Source organism: Musa acuminata, unplaced genomic scaffold, assembly GCF_036884655.1.
Source record: "Musa acuminata AAA Group cultivar baxijiao unplaced genomic scaffold, Cavendish_Baxijiao_AAA HiC_scaffold_315, whole genome shotgun sequence".
Lineage (NCBI taxonomy): Eukaryota > Viridiplantae > Streptophyta > Magnoliopsida > Zingiberales > Musaceae > Musa > Musa acuminata.
Window position 1 is genome coordinate 10,001 of NW_027020575.1, and position 18,812 is coordinate 28,812.

At 31.4% G+C, this 18,812-nt stretch overlaps 1 long non-coding RNA gene across 1 annotated transcript; it reads left to right on the plus strand.

The window, feature by feature from the left end:
* Positions 1-7,701: 7,701 nt before the first annotated feature.
* Positions 7,702-14,584, plus strand: LOC135657856 (uncharacterized). Its single transcript, XR_010505068.1, has 2 exons — positions 7,702-10,757; positions 10,804-14,584. It is a non-coding gene; the product is annotated as an uncharacterized LOC135657856 (long non-coding RNA).
* Positions 14,585-18,812: the final 4,228 nt, after the last annotated feature.

Sequence of the window (18,812 nt, forward strand, 5' to 3'; positions counted from 1 at the left end):
ATCTAATAGGTACCTTGTGTCAGAATTGAGAAATTCTATGGCTCGAATTTTTAGTATTCTCTTATTTATCACCTGTGTCTACTATTTAGGCAGAATGCCGTCGCCTATTGTCACTAAGAAACTGAAAGAAACCTCAGAAAAGGAAGAAAGGGGAGAAAGTGAGGAAGAAAGCGATGTAGAAAGTGAGGAAGAAAGCGATGTAGAAACAACTTCCGAAAGGAAGGAGACTAAACAGGAACAAGAGGGATCCACCGAAAAAGACCCTTCCCTTTATTCGGAAGAAAAGGAGGATCCGGACAAAATAGATGAAACGGAAGAGATCCGAGTGAATGGAAAGGAAAAAACAAAGCATGAATTCCACTTTCACTTTAAAGACACATGCGATAAAGATAGCCCAGTTTACGAAGATTCTTATCTTGATACCTATCAAGATAATTGGGAATTGGGAAGACTTGAAGAAGAGAAAAATGAAAAGACTTTTTTCTGCTTTGACTTTGAAAAACCTATTGTAACTTTTCTTTTCGATTATAAGCGGTGGAATCGTCCATTGCGATATATAAAAAATAATCGATTTGAAAATAGTGTACAAAATGAAATGTCACAATATTTTTTTTATACGTGTTCAAGTGATGGAAAACAAATAATATCTTTTACATATCCGCCTAGTTTATCAACTTTTTCGGAAATGATAGAACGCAAAATGTCTTTGTACATGACAGAAAAATTTTCCCATGAAGACCTATATGATTATTGGGTTTCTACCAATGAGCAAAAAAAATACAACTTGAGCAATGAATTGATAAGTCGAATAAAAACTCTAGAAGAAGAAGAAGAAGAAGAAGAAGAAGAAAGGATATCTCTTGCTCTAGATATACTTGAAAAAAGGACCAGATTATGCAACGATGAGAATGAGCAAGAATACTTGCCAAAAGCGTATGATCCTTTTTTGAGCGGACCGTATCGTGGAACAATAAGAACAATAAAAAAATTCTATTCACATACAATCATGAATGATTTAATTACTTCTACAAATGATTTAATTACTTCTACAAATGATTTAATTACTTCTACAGAAGAAGAAGATGTAGATTCCATAGAAACGTTTTGGATAAATAAGATTCATGGGCTCTTTCCTATTTCTAAAAATTCTCGAGAATTTGAACATGAAAAGAATCCGCTTGATGAGAAATCATCATTTAATTATATTGTTAATTTCTTAACGTCAATCGATGAATCTTCTTTATTTTTATTGGAAGAAGAAAGAAGAATTAATTCAGAAAGTAAAGCAAAATCCTTGAGATTTGTATTCGACATAATTACAACCAATCCAAATGATCAAACAACAACTGAAAAAAAATCCATTGGAATAGAAGAAAAAAAATCCATTGGAATAGAAGAAAAAAAATCCATTGGAATAGAAGAAATCAGTAAAAAGGTTCCTCGATGGTCATACAAATTGACCGATGAATTAGAAGGACTGGATCAAGAAAATGGAGAAGAACAGAAGGAAGATTATGAAATTTGTTCAAGAAAAGCGAAACGGGTGGTGATCTATACTGATAAAAATCTGGATACCGATACTGATAATATTGATCAAGCAGAAGCAGAAGCAGAAGCAGAAGCAGAAGCAGAAGAGGTGGCTTTGATACGTTATTCGCAACAACCAGATTTTAATCGGGGTATAATCCAAGGATCCATGCGTGCTCAAAGACGTAAAACAGTTATTTGGGAAATATTTCAAACAAATGTTCATTCCCCGCTTTTTTTGGATCGAATAGACAAAGTCTTTTTTTTTTCTTTTTTTGATAGATATAGATATCGAATAATTAATCTTATTTTTAGGAATTCCGTGGGGGGAAACCCAGAATCCGAAACTTCCGACTTTGAGGAGGAAGAGGAAGAGACAAACACTGGGAAAAAAAAAGACGAGGAGAAAAAAAAAAAAGAGAGAAGATGAACGGATAACAATATCAGAAATTTGGGATAGCATTATATTTGCTCAAGCAATAAGAGGTTTGATGCTGATAACCCAATCTTTTTTTAGAAAAAACATTGTATTGCCTTCATTGATAATAGCTAAAAATATTGGACGTATGTTATTATTCCAATTCCCCGAGTGGTATGAGGATTTGAAGGAATGGAATAGAGAAATACATGTTAAATGCACCTATAATGGTGTTCCATTATCAGAAACAGAATTTCCCCAAGATTGGTTAACAGATGGTATTCAGATAAAGATTTTATTTCCTTTTCGTTTAAAACCTTGGCGAAGATCTAAAATACGATCTCATCATGGAGATCCAATGAAAAAAAAAGGAAAAAAAGAAAATTTTTGTTTTTTAACAGTTTGGGGAATGGAAACGGAACTCCCTTTTGGTTCTCCCCGAAAGCAACCTTCTTTTTTTGAACCCATATATAAGGAACTCAAAAAAAAAATTAGAAAAGTAAAAAAGAACTCTCTAAAAGTTTCAAAAGAAAAAAAAAGATGGGTCATCAAAATAGTTCTAGTTCTAAAACGAGTTCTAAAACGAGTTCTAAAACGAATAGTTCTAGTTCTAAAACGAATAGTTCTAGTTCTAAAACGAACAGTTCTAGTTCTAAAACGAATAATGAAGAAACTTGAAAAAGTGAACCAAATTTCTTTATTTGAATTGAGGAAGGGAAAAGTACATGAACCAAATGAAAATGCAAAAGATTCAAAAAAAAATAATCAGATTATTCACGAATCGACCATTCAAATTCGATCTATGAATTGGACAAATTATTTACTCATAGAAAAAAAAATGAAAGATCTTGCTGATAAGACAATCACAATAAGGAATCAAATAGAAGGAATCACAAAAGACAAGAAGAAAATAGTTCTAGCCTATCATGATAAAAGACCGGAATTACAAAAACATATTTGGCAGATACTTCAAAGAAAAAATACCCGATTAATACGCAAATCACATTATTTTATGAAATCTTTCATTGAAAAAATATACATAGATATCTTGCAATGTATGGTTACCATTTCTAAGGTTAATGCACAACTTTTAAAAAAAACAATTATCAATGAATCCATTTACAACGATGAAAGAAATCAAGAAGGAATTGATGAAACAGATCAAGATACAATGAACTTTATTTCGACTATAAAAAAGTCCTTTTCTAATCCTAATATTAGAAATGATTTAAACACTTATCACGACTTATCTTCCTTGTCCCAAGCATATGTATTTTACAAATTGTCACAAACCCAATTATTTAACAACCATCACCTGAGATCTGTACTTCAATATCACGATCACGGGACCTATCCTTTTATTAAAGACAAGATAAAGTATTATTGTATGACACGAGGAATATTTGATTCCAAATCAAGGTTTGATTCCAAATCAAGGCATAAGAAAATTAATAAGTCTGGAATGAATAAATGGAAAAACTGGTTAAAGGGTCATTATCAATATAATTTTTCTCGGAGCAAATGGTCTCGATTAGTACCGAAAAAATGGCGAAATAGAGTCAATCAACGTTGTACTATTCAAAATAAAGAATCAATGAAATTGTATTCATATAAAAAAGAAAAAGACCGATTAATTCATTACATGAATGAAAATTTTTGTGCAGTGGATTTATCGATGAGTCAAAAAGAAAAATTTAAAAAACACTACAGATATGATCTTTTATCACATGAATATATAAATTATGGGGATAGTAAGGACTCATACACACTGAAACCCGAATCGTTTTATGTATTGCTAAATATGACTATTGATGATTACCTAAAAAAAGGATATTTTATTGATACCCATAAAAATCTGGATAGAAAATATTTGGATTATAGAATTCTTCATTTTTGCCTTAGAAACAATAGTGATATTGAGAACAATAGTGATATTGAGAACAATAGTGATATTGAGAACAATAGTGATATTGAGGACTGGACCGATATGTATATCGGTACCGAAATTTATAAAAATACTAATAAAAATACTAAGACTAAGACTCATCAAAAAAAAATTTTTGATTGGATGGGAATGAATCGAAATTATTCTACCATATCAAATCTAGAACCTTGGTTCTTCCCAGAATTTGTGTTACCTTTTGATGCATATAAGATTAAACCGTGGATCATACCAATCAAATTACTTCTTTCTAATATTTATTATGAAAATGATATTAGTCAAAATCAAAATGAAAAAAATATTAGTCAAAATCAAAATGAAAAAAATATTAGTCAAAATCAAAATAAAAAAAATATTAGTCAAAATCAAAATAAAAAAAATATTAGTCAAAATCAAAATAAAAAAAATATTAGTCAAAATCAAAATAAAAAAAATATTAGTCAAAATCAAAATAAAAAAAATATTAGTCAAAATCAAAATAAAAAAAATATTAGTCAAAATCAAAATAAAAAAAATATTAGTCAAAATCAAAACATCAAAGATTCCGTTAAAATAGAATTTCAAAATTCCAACCAAGAAAAAGAGGGTCAATCAAATCTTGTATCAGATCCACAAAAACAAAACCAAAAGGAATATCTTGAAGAGGATTGCACGAGATCAAACATTAAAAAAGGTAAAAAAAAAAAAAAACAATCCAAGAAAAATAAGGAAGGAGAACTAGATTTGTTCCTGAAAAAATATTTTATTTTTCAATTAAGATGGGATGACCCCTTGAATCAAAAAATTATTAATAATGTTAGGATATATTGTCTCCTACTTAGATTGATAAATCCAAGGGAAATTGCTATATCCTCGATTCAAAGAGGAGAGATGCATCTGGATGTAATGCTGATTCAGAAAGATCTAGCTCTTACAGAATTAATAAAAAGGGGAATATTAATTATCGAACCAATTCGTCTATCTTTAAGAAGGGATGGAAAATTCATTATATATCAAACCATAAGTATTTCATTGATCGATAAGAGTAAACACCAAATTAATAGAAAATACATAAAGAAAAGATATGTTGATAAGAATAATTTGAAAAAATCCACTGGACGACATGGCAATATATTTGTGAATGGGGATCAAGATCATTATAATTTCTTTGTTCCTGAAAATATTCTATCTCCTAGACGTCGTAGAGAATTGAGAATTCTAATTTGTTTCAACTCTCATAATCGGGATATTGTGAATAGAAATCCAGTATTTTGCAACGAAAACAACATAAGAAACTCTGAACAATTTTTGAATGAGGACAAACGTCTTAATACGGATTTAAATAAATTAATTAAATGCAAATTGTTTCTTTGGCCCAATTACCGATTAGAAGATTTAGCTTGTATGAATCGCTATTGGTTTGATACCAATAATGGTAGTCGTTTCAGTATGTCAAGGATACGTATGTATCCACGATTCAGAATTATTTAATAGTATATTTCCTATATATCACATGCCGTTTTCAGTAAATAAAAACCGAAAGATGTACGCATATGGTGTGTTACGTTCTGGTACATGATACGTATTTACTTGTGTATCAATTCAATTGAATCTAGAAAGAAATCTACAGAATCTTTTTAGGTGCAAAGAAATCATTCTCTTTCGTAAATGCAGAAATATATTATCCTTTTCTTTTCTATCTAAATCAAATGGAAAATTTGATTTAGATAGAAACGGATAAATCTAAATTTTTGCGTGTACTAGATTAAAAAAAATTGACATAATATAATAATTATTATTTTATTTTTCCTGATCGGTAAAATCCATGGCATGGAAAAGAAAGAAAAGAAAAAGATAAAAAAAGTTTTATGGTCAAAAATTCATTCATTTCACTTCTTCCACAAGAAGAAAAAGAAGAAAACAGGGGTTCTGTTGAATTTCAAGTATTAAGTTTCACCAATAAGATACGAAGACTTACTTCACATTTGGAATTGCACAAAAGAGATTTTTTATCACAAAGAGGTCTACAAAAAATTCTGAGAAAACGTCAACGTCTGCTGGCTTATTTGTCAAAGAAAAATAGAGCGCGTTATAAGAAATTAATTGACCAGTTGGATATTCGGGAGCCAAAAAATCGTTAATTAAATCGTTTGAATTAGTATAGTAGTTATTAGATTTTTTATTTTGATGAACCTCCTACTTTTTTGAGGAATTCATGAAATAATGAATTAAGGAAGAAAAGATATGACTGTACCGGCTACAAAAAAAGATTTCATGATAGTTAATATGGGTCCTCACCACCCATCAATGCATGGTGTTCTTCGACTGATCGTTACTCTCGATGGTGAAGATGTTATTGACTGTGAACCCATATTGGGCTATTTACACAGAGGGATGGAAAAAATAGCGGAAAACCGAACAATTATACAATATCTGCCTTATGTAACACGTTGGGATTATTTAGCTACTATGTTCACAGAGGCAATAACGGTAAATGCACCAGAACAACTGGAAAATGTTCAAGTACCTAAAAGGGCTAGCTATATCAGAGTAATTATGCTGGAGCTGAGCCGTATAGCTTCTCATTTGTTATGGCTTGGGCCTTTTATGGCGGATATCGGCGCGCAGACTCCCTTTTTCTATATTTTCAGAGAGAGAGAATTGATATATGATTTATTCGAAGCCGCCACAGGTATGCGAATGATGCATAATTATTTCCGCATCGGAGGAGTAGCTGCCGATCTACCTTATGGCTGGATAGATAAATGTTTGGATTTTTGCGATTATTTTTTAACAGGAATTGTTGAATATCAAAAACTCATTACGCGAAATCCCATTTTTTTGGAGCGAGTCGAAGGAGTGGGCATTATTGGTGGAGAGGAAGCAATAAATTGGGGTTTATCAGGACCGATGTTACGAGCTTCTGGAACACAATGGGATCTTCGTAAAATTGATAATTATGAGTGTTACAATGAATTCGATTGGGAAGTCCAATGGCAAAAAGAAGGAGATTCGTTAGCTCGTTATTTAGTACGAATCGGTGAAATGAGGGAATCTATAAAAATAATTCAACAGGCTCTAGAAGGAATTCCTGGAGGACCCTATGAGAATTTAGAAGTCCGACGCTTTGATAGAGCAAAAAATTCCGAATGGAATGATTTTGAATATAGATTTATTAGTAAAAAACCTTCACCCAATTTTGAATTGTCGAAACAAGAACTTTACGTGAGAGTAGAAGCCCCAAAAGGGGAATTAGGAATTTATTTGATAGGAGATAATAGTGTTTTCCCTTGGAGATGGAAAATTCGTCCACCCGGCTTCATAAATTTGCAAATTCTTCCTCAGCTAGTTAAAAGAATGAAATTGGCTGATATCATGACGATACTAGGTAGTATAGATATCATTATGGGAGAGGTTGATCGTTGAAATGATAATTGATACGACAGAAGTACAAACTATCAATTCTTTTTCTATATCGGAATCCTTAAAAGAAGTATATGGACTCATATGGATCTTTGTACCCATTTTGACCCTTATATTGGGAATTACAATAGGGGTACTAGTAATTGTGTGGTTAGAAAGAGAAATATCTGCAGCGATACAACAACGTATTGGGCCTGAATATGCCGGCCCCTTGGGAATTCTTCAAGCTCTAGCAGATGGAACTAAACTACTTTTTAAAGAAGACCTTCTCCCATCTAGAGGAGATGTTCGTTTGTTTAGTATTGGACCGTCTATAGTGGTCATATCAATTCTACTAAGTTATTTAGTAATTCCTTTTGGGTATCGCCTCATTTTAGCCGATCTCAGTATAGGTGTTTTTTTATGGGTCGCCATTTCAAGTATTGCTCCTATTGGGCTTCTTATGTCAGGATACGGATCGAATAATAAATATTCCTTTTCAGGTGGTCTACGAGCTGCTGCTCAATCTATTAGTTATGAAATACCATTAACTCTATGTGTGTTATCAATATCTCTACGTGTGATTCGTTGAACATGAACTTTATACTTCTTTCCTAGAAGTAAAGGAAAGAAGTTGAATGTAATGTATTGAATAGGTATTTTATTTTTTATTCATCATTCGGGTCAATGAGTTAAACCAGATAGTTATATGAGTGAAACAAAACAACTTAGAAGTTTGCAGTAAGAAGATAAAATCTCATTTCATATGTACAAGAATAAAGTTGAAGTAAACATAAGCAGTGTAAACTGTTTACCCCAAGATTAAGATTCTTTCATTAGTCATCATATCTTGGAGCGGGTGTAAAAGATCAACTGTATGGAGTTTTCATTACTGTCTTGTATTTATTACCATGCCGTAGATCAATCAAAAATCAGTGGACGGTTAGGAACACCAAAGTGCACAAAGGATTAGTAATAGAGATAATGTAAGGTATCAAAAAAAGAGATATTTCTACAATTTATAAAACGAATAAAAATAGGGACTTTAAGTTGGTTTATATTTATAAATTTATAAAATATAAATTTATAAAAAAAATAAAAAAATGAATAAAGATATTGATGCATAAAATAAATAAAAGAATAGATAAGAAGAGATTCGTCCACCTCCCATGGATTTGATTCCTTCCCCTATAAAAAAACTTGCAATGCCAACCCCATTTGTAATTCCATCAATTATATATCTATCAAAAAACTGAGTTAGTTCGGTTAATCCCCTTATACCCATGGTAAAAACCTTAGTATAAAAAATATCTATGTAACCACGATTATATGACCAATTGTATATCCCATTTTTTATTTGGTCCAAGAGAATCCTTTTAGGACCACCTTTTACAAATGCATTGATAAAGTTCAAATTCCGGAAAAACGAATAAGCAGACCCATATAAGATATATGCTATGAATAGTCCGGAAATAGCTATACTTACTGAAAAAATTGCATTTGTAAAAAATTCATACCAATCCACAGAATAACTCGAATTTGGATGGAAAAGGTTTGTGAGTGGAGTTAACCATTTGGATAATATATCCAAATCTATTACTCCTTGATCAAAATGAATTCCTATTGATCCAACAAACAAAGTAAATAATACCAATATAAGCAGAGGAAATAGCATAGTATTGTCCACTTCGCGAGGGTACATAGAAGTGTACTTTTTTTCGAAAGAAGTATTAAAGTATCGTATGCATTTTTTTAGATTATTATCAATTTTATACATATCCTTTGAAAAAAAGAAGACCCTATTATTCATTGTTGATAAAGGTAAATTTCTATTGACTGCTTTGGCTACCTCCTTTCCCCATAGAGATATTGAATAGGACGAACTATTTTTTGTGCTACTGTAATCTTGAAAATGAACGCGCAAATGTCCATCAAAGGTAAGTAAATACACCCGAAACATATAAAATGCAGTCAATCCTGCTGTGAAACAAGCTATTATTGCGAAAATTGGTGAATACAACCAACTATCATTAAGAATTTCATCTTTGGACCAAAAACAAGCAAGAGGTGGAATACCGCAAATAGAAAGTGTACCCAATAAAAAAGTAGTTCTTGTAATTGGAACATATCTTCTTAAACCACCCATAAGAGCCATATTCTGACTTTTTTCTGGCGAATATCCAACAATAGGTTCCATTGAATGAATAATGGATCCGGATCCCAAAAACAATAAAGCTTTAGAATAGGCATGGGTAATCAAATGGAATAAAGCAGCTCGATAAGAACCTATACCTAGAGCTAACATAATATAACCCAATTGAGACATTGTAGAATAGGCTAAACTTCTTTTTATATCTCTTTGAGCAAGAGCCAAAGTAGCTCCTAGTAGTACTGTTATTACACCTATTAAAGATATGAAATTCATTATGTAAGGTATAGCTATGAAAATAGGAAGAAGTCGAGCTACAAGAAAAATTCCTGCTGCTACCATAGTAGCAGCGTGTATAAGAGCCGAGATGGGAGTGGGTCCTTCCATGGCATCGGGTAACCATACGTGAAGGGGGAATTGTGCGGATTTAGCAACTGCACCAATGAATAATAAAGAGGCACACAAAGTAGCAAATAAAGAACTGACACCATTATTATGGATCAAGTTATTAGTTATTTCGAACAAATCCCGAAATTCGAAACTACCTGTTATCCAATAAAAACCTAAAATTCCTAATAATAAACCAAAATCCCCTACACGGTTAGTTACAAAAGCTTTTTGACAAGCACTTGCTGCAGTCGGTCGTGTGAACCAAAATCCTATTAATAAATAGGAACACATCCCCACCAGTTCCCAAAAAATATAAATTTGTATCAAATTGGAACTGGTAACTAATCCCAACATGGAAGCATTGAAAAAACTCATATAAGCAAAAAATCTCAGATATCCTTGATCATGAGACATATAATTGTCACTATAAATAAGAACCAAGATTCCAACAGTAGTAATTAGTATTGACATAATAGAACTAAGTGGGTCGATCAAATATCCGAACTCTAAGGAAAAATCATTATTGATGGTCCAAGACCATAGATATTGATAGATAGAACTTCCATGTATTTGTTGAATAGATAAATTGGCTGAAAACCCCATAACTATACTTAACAGTAAAACACTAGGAAAAGCCCATATACGACGAATATTTTTTGTTGCTGTCGGAATCAGTAGAAGTCCAAATCCTATTGACACAGTAACTGGAAGTGGAAGAAAAGGTATTATCCATGCATATTGATATGTATGTTCCATAAGAAAACAAAATGAAATCTTTAATAATTCTACTATTCTAGTCTAGTCTTAGTAGAATATTCTATTCTGGTAATTTATAGCCATATTATATAGTATAATAAGAAAAAAGAGTTATACCAAAAGGAGTACTTGATTCTAATTATGTTTTAATAAAATTATATGTTTTAATAGGTTTAAAATATATTTTCAAACAGGTTTTAAATATATTTTTTAATAGGTTTTAAATATATTTTTTAATAGGTTTTAAACATATTCGAAAATGCTTTTTTTAAAACTATTCTACCAGGGAATAAGTATAGATAATGACTAAAAGGAACAATCTATTTTGAACAAAACAATACATGTCTTTCACATACAACGATAAAAACTGGTAACCCTTTTTGAATGGCAGTTCCCAAAAAGCGTACTTCTATGTCAAAAAAACGTATTCGTAAAAATATTTGGAAAAAAAAAGGATTTTTAGCTGCAGTAAAGGCTTTTTCCTTAGCGAAATCGGTTTCCACCGGACGTTCAAAAAGTTTTTTTGTGCAACAAACAAATAATAAAGTCTTGGAATAATCGGAATTGACATACCCGAAGAACTTCGAATTTTTTAAGATGAACGATTCACATTAATTAATGTATTGAACTCCTCAATATCAATATGAGTTAGAACTAGCTGTTGTAGTATGTAGATGTGGTATGTAGAATAAAGGTATGTATATCGAATTCTGAATATTTTTTCTATCTACTTTTTTCACAATAGAAAAATATTTTTCTATTGTGAAAAGTAGAGTATGATTACGATAGAAATGAAAATTCTTTTGTTTCTTATATGCCTAACAAAAACCTAATTAGTTTGGTAAATCTTACCATTATGCATTATATATATAATGAAGAGACCATTATATATAATATGAAGAGTATTAATACTCTAATGATACTAAGGAATGATACTAAGGTGTCGAAATCGTTAGAAAATTTCAAATTCTTTTGATTTAGTGATGAAATTGTTATACATATGAAATCCTGGTTATTTAATCTTCTTCATTGAAAAAAAAAATATTTTTTTTTTCATTTTGTTTGAATCTATGAAATCAAATCGGATAAATAAAAAACGAATCAAAAAATAGAAAATGAACAATTCTTAGTTCTATACCTCGACAGACAACAAAACTATTGAGTTCTAACTGTTTTGGAAGAACTTAGTTTCTAGTACGCGAAAGTTTATTATTAAAACTAAACTTACTAAAACTAAACTTACTTTATTATTAAAACTAAACTTACAATGATCCCAACTAAAGATTCTTTTTTTGAATAGAGATTCAAATAGGAATTTAAATGAATTTTGATTTATCGATTCTAATGTTTACTAAACTATATTGAATCCTTGATTCTCGACGATTCAACATGAATTGACTATTATTATTTCAAGTAAGCCGCCATGGTGAAATTGGTAGACACGCTGCTCTTAGGAAGCAGTGCTAGAGCATCTCGGTTCGAGTCCGAGTGGCGGCATCCTTGAAATCCTAGAAAATAAATCCTCTAAAAGAGACACAATGGATCCTATAATGTATTCAATTCTCGATTTAAATTCTCTAATGGGACCCCTTTTTATGATATTTACAACTTTAGAACATATATTAACTCATATCTCTTTTTCGATAATTTCAATTGTGATTACGATTCATTTAATGATCTTATTAGTCCGCGAAATCGTAGGATTGCGTGATTCATTGGAAAAAGGGATGATAGCCACTTTTTTCTCTATAACAGGATTATTAGTTTCTCGTTGGATTTCTTCAGGACATTTTCCGTTAAGTAATTTATACGAGTCATTAATCTTCCTTTCGTGCAGTTTCTCCATTATTCATATGATTTCCAAGATGGGGAACCATAAAAATGATTTAAGCACAATAACCGCACCAAGTACCATTTTTACACAAGGCTTTGCCACGTCGGGTTTTTTAACTGAAATGCATCAATCCGCAATATTAGTACCTGCTCTACAATCTCAGTGGTTAATGATGCACGTAAGTATGATGTTATTAAGCTATGCAGCTCTTTTATGCGGATCACTATTATCAGTCGCTCTTCTAGTCATTACATTTCGAAAAAACATCGATATTTTTTGTAAAGGTAATAATTTCTTAATTAAACCATTTTTCTTTGGTGAGATTCAATATTTGAATGAAAAAAGAAGTGTTTTTAAAAACACTTCTTTTCTTTCATTTCGAAATTATTATAAATATCAATTGACTCAACGTTTGGATTATTGGAGTTATCGTGTCATTAGTTTAGGATTTACCTTTTTAACCATAGGCATTCTTTGTGGAGCAGTATGGGCTAATGAGGCATGGGGATCTTATTGGAATTGGGACCCCAAAGAAACTTGGGCTTTTATTACTTGGACCATATTCGCGATTTATTTACATACTAGAACTAGAATACATATTAGAAGTAGAACAAATCAAAGTTTGCAAAGTATGAATTCGGCACTTGTGGCTTCTATAGGATTTCTTATAATTTGGGTATGTTATTTTGGAATCAATCTATTAGGAATAGGTCTACATAGTTATGGTTCATTCACATTAACATCTACTTGAATAAACTACACAGATAAATAATTGAATAAACTACATAAAGAATACATAAGAACATCATCCCATATATATATAAAAAGCTTCTTGTTTGTGCGAGTTTTTGAGAACCGTTTGAATCATTCCTTATTCAAAACGGTTCTCAAAAACTCAAAATGCATCTCATTACAATTCTAATTCACTTTATTCTTTTGCATTGTACAGCGAACGATTTTAAAAATCTTAAAATCAAAGACAAAAATTATATTTCCGTATTATTAATGAAAGACTATCGATGAAAGTAATTAGATAGGATAGCTTGCACCCTGTCAACTGATAGCGAGAGAACGAAATCCGGATAAATACCAATACCTATTACGGGTAGAAAGATACAGATTGAAACAAATAGTTCTCGTGGTCCAGAATCCGCAAAATTAGAGTTTGGAACATTGAATAGCTTGTATCCATAGAACATCTGACGTAACATAGATAATAAATAAATAGGAGTTAATATCATTCCAATTGCCATTACAAAAGTAATTAGCATTTTTGGCATTAAAAGGTATTTTGGACTAGTAATTATTCCAAAAAATACTAATAATTCCGCAACAAAACCACTCATTCCTGGCAATGCAAGAGAAGCCATCGAAAAACTACTGAACATGGTAAATAGTTTTGGCATTGGGATCGATACCCCCCCCATTTCGTCGAGATAAACAAGACGTATTCTATCACAACTCGTTCCTGCCAAGAAAAAAAGCGCAGCACCAATAAATCCATGAGAGAGTATTTGTAAAATGGCACCGTTGAGTCCCATTCCGGTTATAGAACCAATTCCTATAATTGTGAAACCCATGTGAGATACAGAGGAATAGGCTATTCTTTTTTTTAAATTCCGTTGACCGAGAGAGGTTGAAGCTGCATAGATTATTTGAATCGTTCCCACTATTACCAACCAGGGAGAAAATATAGAATGAGCGTGGGGTAATAATTCCATATTGATCCGAATAAGTCCATATGCGCCCATTTTTAATAAGATTCCAGCTAGAAGCATACATGTACTGTAATGTGCTTCTCCATGGGTATCTGGTAACCACGTATGTAGGGGTATAATCGGCGATTTGACAGCATAAGCAATAAGGAATCCAAAATATAATATTATTTCCAATGCCACAGGATATGATTGATTAGTTAATTTTGAAAAATCTAATGTGGGTTCATTAGGGCCATATAAACCCATACCTAGAACTCCTATTAAGAGAAAAATGGAGCCCCCCGCAGTGTACAAAATAAACTTTGTGGCCGAGTAGAGACGTTTCTTTCCCCCCCACATGGATAAAAGTAAATAAACAGGAATTAATTCTAACTCCCACAGCATGAAAAAAAGTAAAAGGTCTCTAGAAGAAAATAATCCTATTTGACCGCTGTACATTGCTAACATGAGAAAATAGAACAATCGCGAATTTCGAGTAACTGGCCAAGCCGCTAAGGTAGCTAAAGTGGTGATAAATCCTGTCAGTAAAATAGGTCCTATGGAAAGCCCATCGATTCCCAGTCTCCAGTGAAAATCAAAAACATCTATCCATTTTAAATCTTCCTCCAATTGGGTTAATGGATCGTCCAATTGGAAATGATAACAGAAAACATAGGTTGTTAGAAGGAGTTCCAACGAGCATATACATATAGCATACCACCTAAACATCTTATTTCCTTTATGAGGAAGAAAGAAAATGGAAGAACCGACGGATATCGGCAAAACAACAAGTATTGTTAACCAAGGAAAATAACTCGTGATAAAGACAAGATACGTTTGACCAGAAAAACCCGTGCTCGGAATAGAATAATATATTTTCTCGAGTACGGGCTTTTGTCGGTAAAGAGGAATCAATTGATTCAAGTGGATTTTTTTGTAACGTATCAATAACCTAGACCCATGCTGCGAGTTGTTTCATATGATAAATAAACACGGACACTCAAAAAATCCGTGGGGCAGGCGGATTCACATCTCTTACAACCCACACAGTCCTCGGTTCTTGGTGCGGAAGCAATTTGCTTAGCTTTACATCCGTCCCAAGGTATCATTTCCAATACGTCTGTGGGGCAGGCTCGTACACATTGAGTACACCCTATACATGTATCATAAATTTTTACTGAATGTGACATTGGATCTATAAATTCCAGATTTTAACATCAAAAATTTTCAATCTGGTAGAAAATTAGTATTTATATTATAGACACCAGACGAAGCAGTGGTTTATTAAAATTTTAAGAATCAATATATTTCTAAATCTGTTCATGAGAAAAAGCCAAGAGACTTTGATTTCCGTTTCAAAAATCATGATCATACGAGTCACATGTGTAAATAAAAATTGGCCGACAAAACAAATTGATCAATCATTCAAATCAATATTTCAATATTCATATTTTCAATATGAAATATGAATATATAAAAATAAAACTAAATTAGTAATTTAATTTATTTTCGTAATATGATTAACATATTATTATTTAATAATATTATTTTTATTATTTTATTATAATATTTATAATATTATGCAGTATATTATTATATAATACATTTATATTATTATATAATACATTAAAAATACATTAAAAACATTAAAATTTAAATACATTAAAATTAAATAAAATAAACAAATAAAAAACGAAATAAAAAAATTATAATACCAATTAAATTAAGAATATAATTATTTTTCATTAATGGAATATGAAAGTGAAAGAATAGAAATAGAAAAATATTCCAATTTCATTTATATTTTCTTATGCTTTATCATGTTGTGTGGTGTCTTGATTTATATGATCATTATAACTGATTATTCAATATATGATCATGATAATTATCACTAATTATTCAACAAATTCGATTGATTGATACGAGTTGATTTTCTGTTTCGATGAATCGACGAAACAATAGCTAGACCAATAGCTGCTTCAGCAGCTGCAACAGCTATAATAAAGATTGAGAAAATGTTTCCTTTTAATTGGCGACTATCAAATATATCAGAAAATGTTACAAGATTAATATTAACCGAATTTAGTATAAGCTCAAGACACATAAGTGCTCTAACCATGTTTCGACTTGTGATCAATCCATAGAGACCGATAGAAAATAAATAAACACTCAAAAAAAGTACATGCTCGAACATCATTGACTAACTCCTTATCAATCTCGATTCATTTCAATATGAACAATTGAAGCGATTCGATTTTTTATTTATTTAGAACTTCTAAAATTCTAAAAACTTTTTAATTCTTTTAAAATTCTAAGTATTTATTATTGGCGAGCCATAGTAATTGCACCTATCAAGGAAACTAAAAGAATTATAGAAATTAGTTCAAAGGGAAGATAAAAATCTGTCGATAAATGAATCCCAATTTGTTGAACGTTACTTATTAGGTCCTGTTCTATAATCTGGTTTGATCTTGTAGTCCAAATAATTCCGTACCATGACGTATCTGGTATAGTAGTAATTAGTGAAAAAAGAATACTTGTACAAACCAGTGAAGTGACTCCATCTCCAATGGTCCAAAAATACGAATCATTGGAATATTCTGAACCATTCATGAACATTACCGCAAATATGATTAAGACATTTACGGCTCCCACATAAATAAGTAGCTGTGCGGCAGCTACAAAAAAAGAGTTCGATGGAATGTAGAATAAGGATATACAAACAAGAACCAATCCCAATGAAAAAGCAGAATAAATAGGATTGGTAAGTAATACTACCCCCAGACCCCCTAATATAAGAACTGACCCCAGAAATGCTACAAGAATATCATGTATTGGTCCAGGTAAATCCATTATGTATAATATGTAAAAAAAAAAATATATAAGTCAAATCATGACCTTACTAAATGGTCCAGGAAAGGAAAAGGGTTACCCCATTTTTATTGTATATGATATGTTCCTAATTGAATTAAATCTTAATATGGATTAATTTAATATTAATTTTATATATAGATATAATTATTTTATTGGGCCAATCCTACTTACTTTTTATCCAAAAGAAAAAGAATAAAAAAAGTAGTTGAAATTGTATATTTCGAAATTCCCGTGATAAAAATATTATAAGTTTAAATCAAAGAGTGATTCTCACCAATCTATAGTTACTAATTAAATCTATAGTTACTAATTATTATTTGTAGTTACTGACCAACCAAAATAAAAAAGTTTTGATCTTTTATATCAAAACAAAATCTTAGTAATCGGTAATCGTTCTTGAATCAAAGGGTTTATCTTTATCTATTTTGATTTGAGTCGAATTCATAACTGTTTGAATTGTGTAATCTTCAATTACTGACATTGGTAACCGACTCAAAGCAATTTGATTATAATTCAATTCGTGACGATCATAAGTAGAAAGCTCATATTCTTCAGTCATTGATAAACAGTTTGTTGGACAATACTCGACACAGTTACCACAAAATATACAGACCCCGAAATCAATACTATAATTAAGCAATTGTTTCTTTTTCATATCTCTTTCCAATCTCCAATCAACAACAGGTAGATCTATTGGGCATACACGAACACATACTTCGCAAGCAATACATTTATCAAATTCAAAGTGAATTCGACCACGAAAACGTTCTGACGTAATTGATTTCTCATAAGGATATTGAATAGTTACAGGTAAACGGTTTGTGTGGGATAAGGTAATTATGAAACTTTGACCAATATACCTTGCAGCTCGTATTGTTTGTTGACCATAATTCATGAACCCAGTTACCATGGGAAACATATTGTAGATATCCATAAATAAATTGATGTTTCTTTCTCTTGTTTGAAAGAGGTTATGAATCTAGAATATCGTTATCGTATTCTGTTATTTTATAGTGAAACAAGTTGGGAAGAAGTTGTCAATAATAGATTACCCAAAGAAATAGGTAAAAGAAATTTCCATCCAAGATTTAATAGCTGGTCCATTCTCATCCTAGGTAAAGTCCATCTTGTTGTGATAGAAATGAACAGAAACAAATAAGCTTTAACTAATGTAATAAAGATACCAATTGTCATTCCAAAGACTCCAGCTATTTTTTTTATTCCGAAAAGCTCAGGAATGGATATGTACGGAATAGATAAATTCCACCCACCTAAGTAAAGAACCGTTACGAATAACGAAGAAGCTAATAGATTTAGGTAAGAAGCAAGATAAAATAAACCAAATCTGATACCAGAATATTCGGTTTGATAACCTGCTACTAATTCCTCCTCTGCTTCTGGTAAATCAAAGGGCAATCTCTCACATTCAGCTAGAGAAGAAATTATGAAAACTATAAATCCTATGGGCTGACGCCATAGATTCCACCCCCAAAAGCCATATTTGGACTGTGCTTCAACTATATCAACTGTACTTGAACTGTTAGATAATTATAGTCGATAATAACATTACTGTTTCCATCGCTATTCCAAAACCGTACATGAGACCTCAGCTTCATACGGCTCCTCTATGGCCACAAATAAATGTAAGGACTAGTTCGATATTATCACCCCTTTTCTTTTGGGATAACTAGAATAAAGATATATCAGAGAGTCCGAAATTAAACCAATGGAATTCCGTTTGCTAGAATAAGAAAAAGTGCTTCGGAATTAATCTCATCCCTTATGATAATAAAAATGTATTTTTCTTTGTTCGGTAATAACTCAGCCCTTCAATAAAATACTCG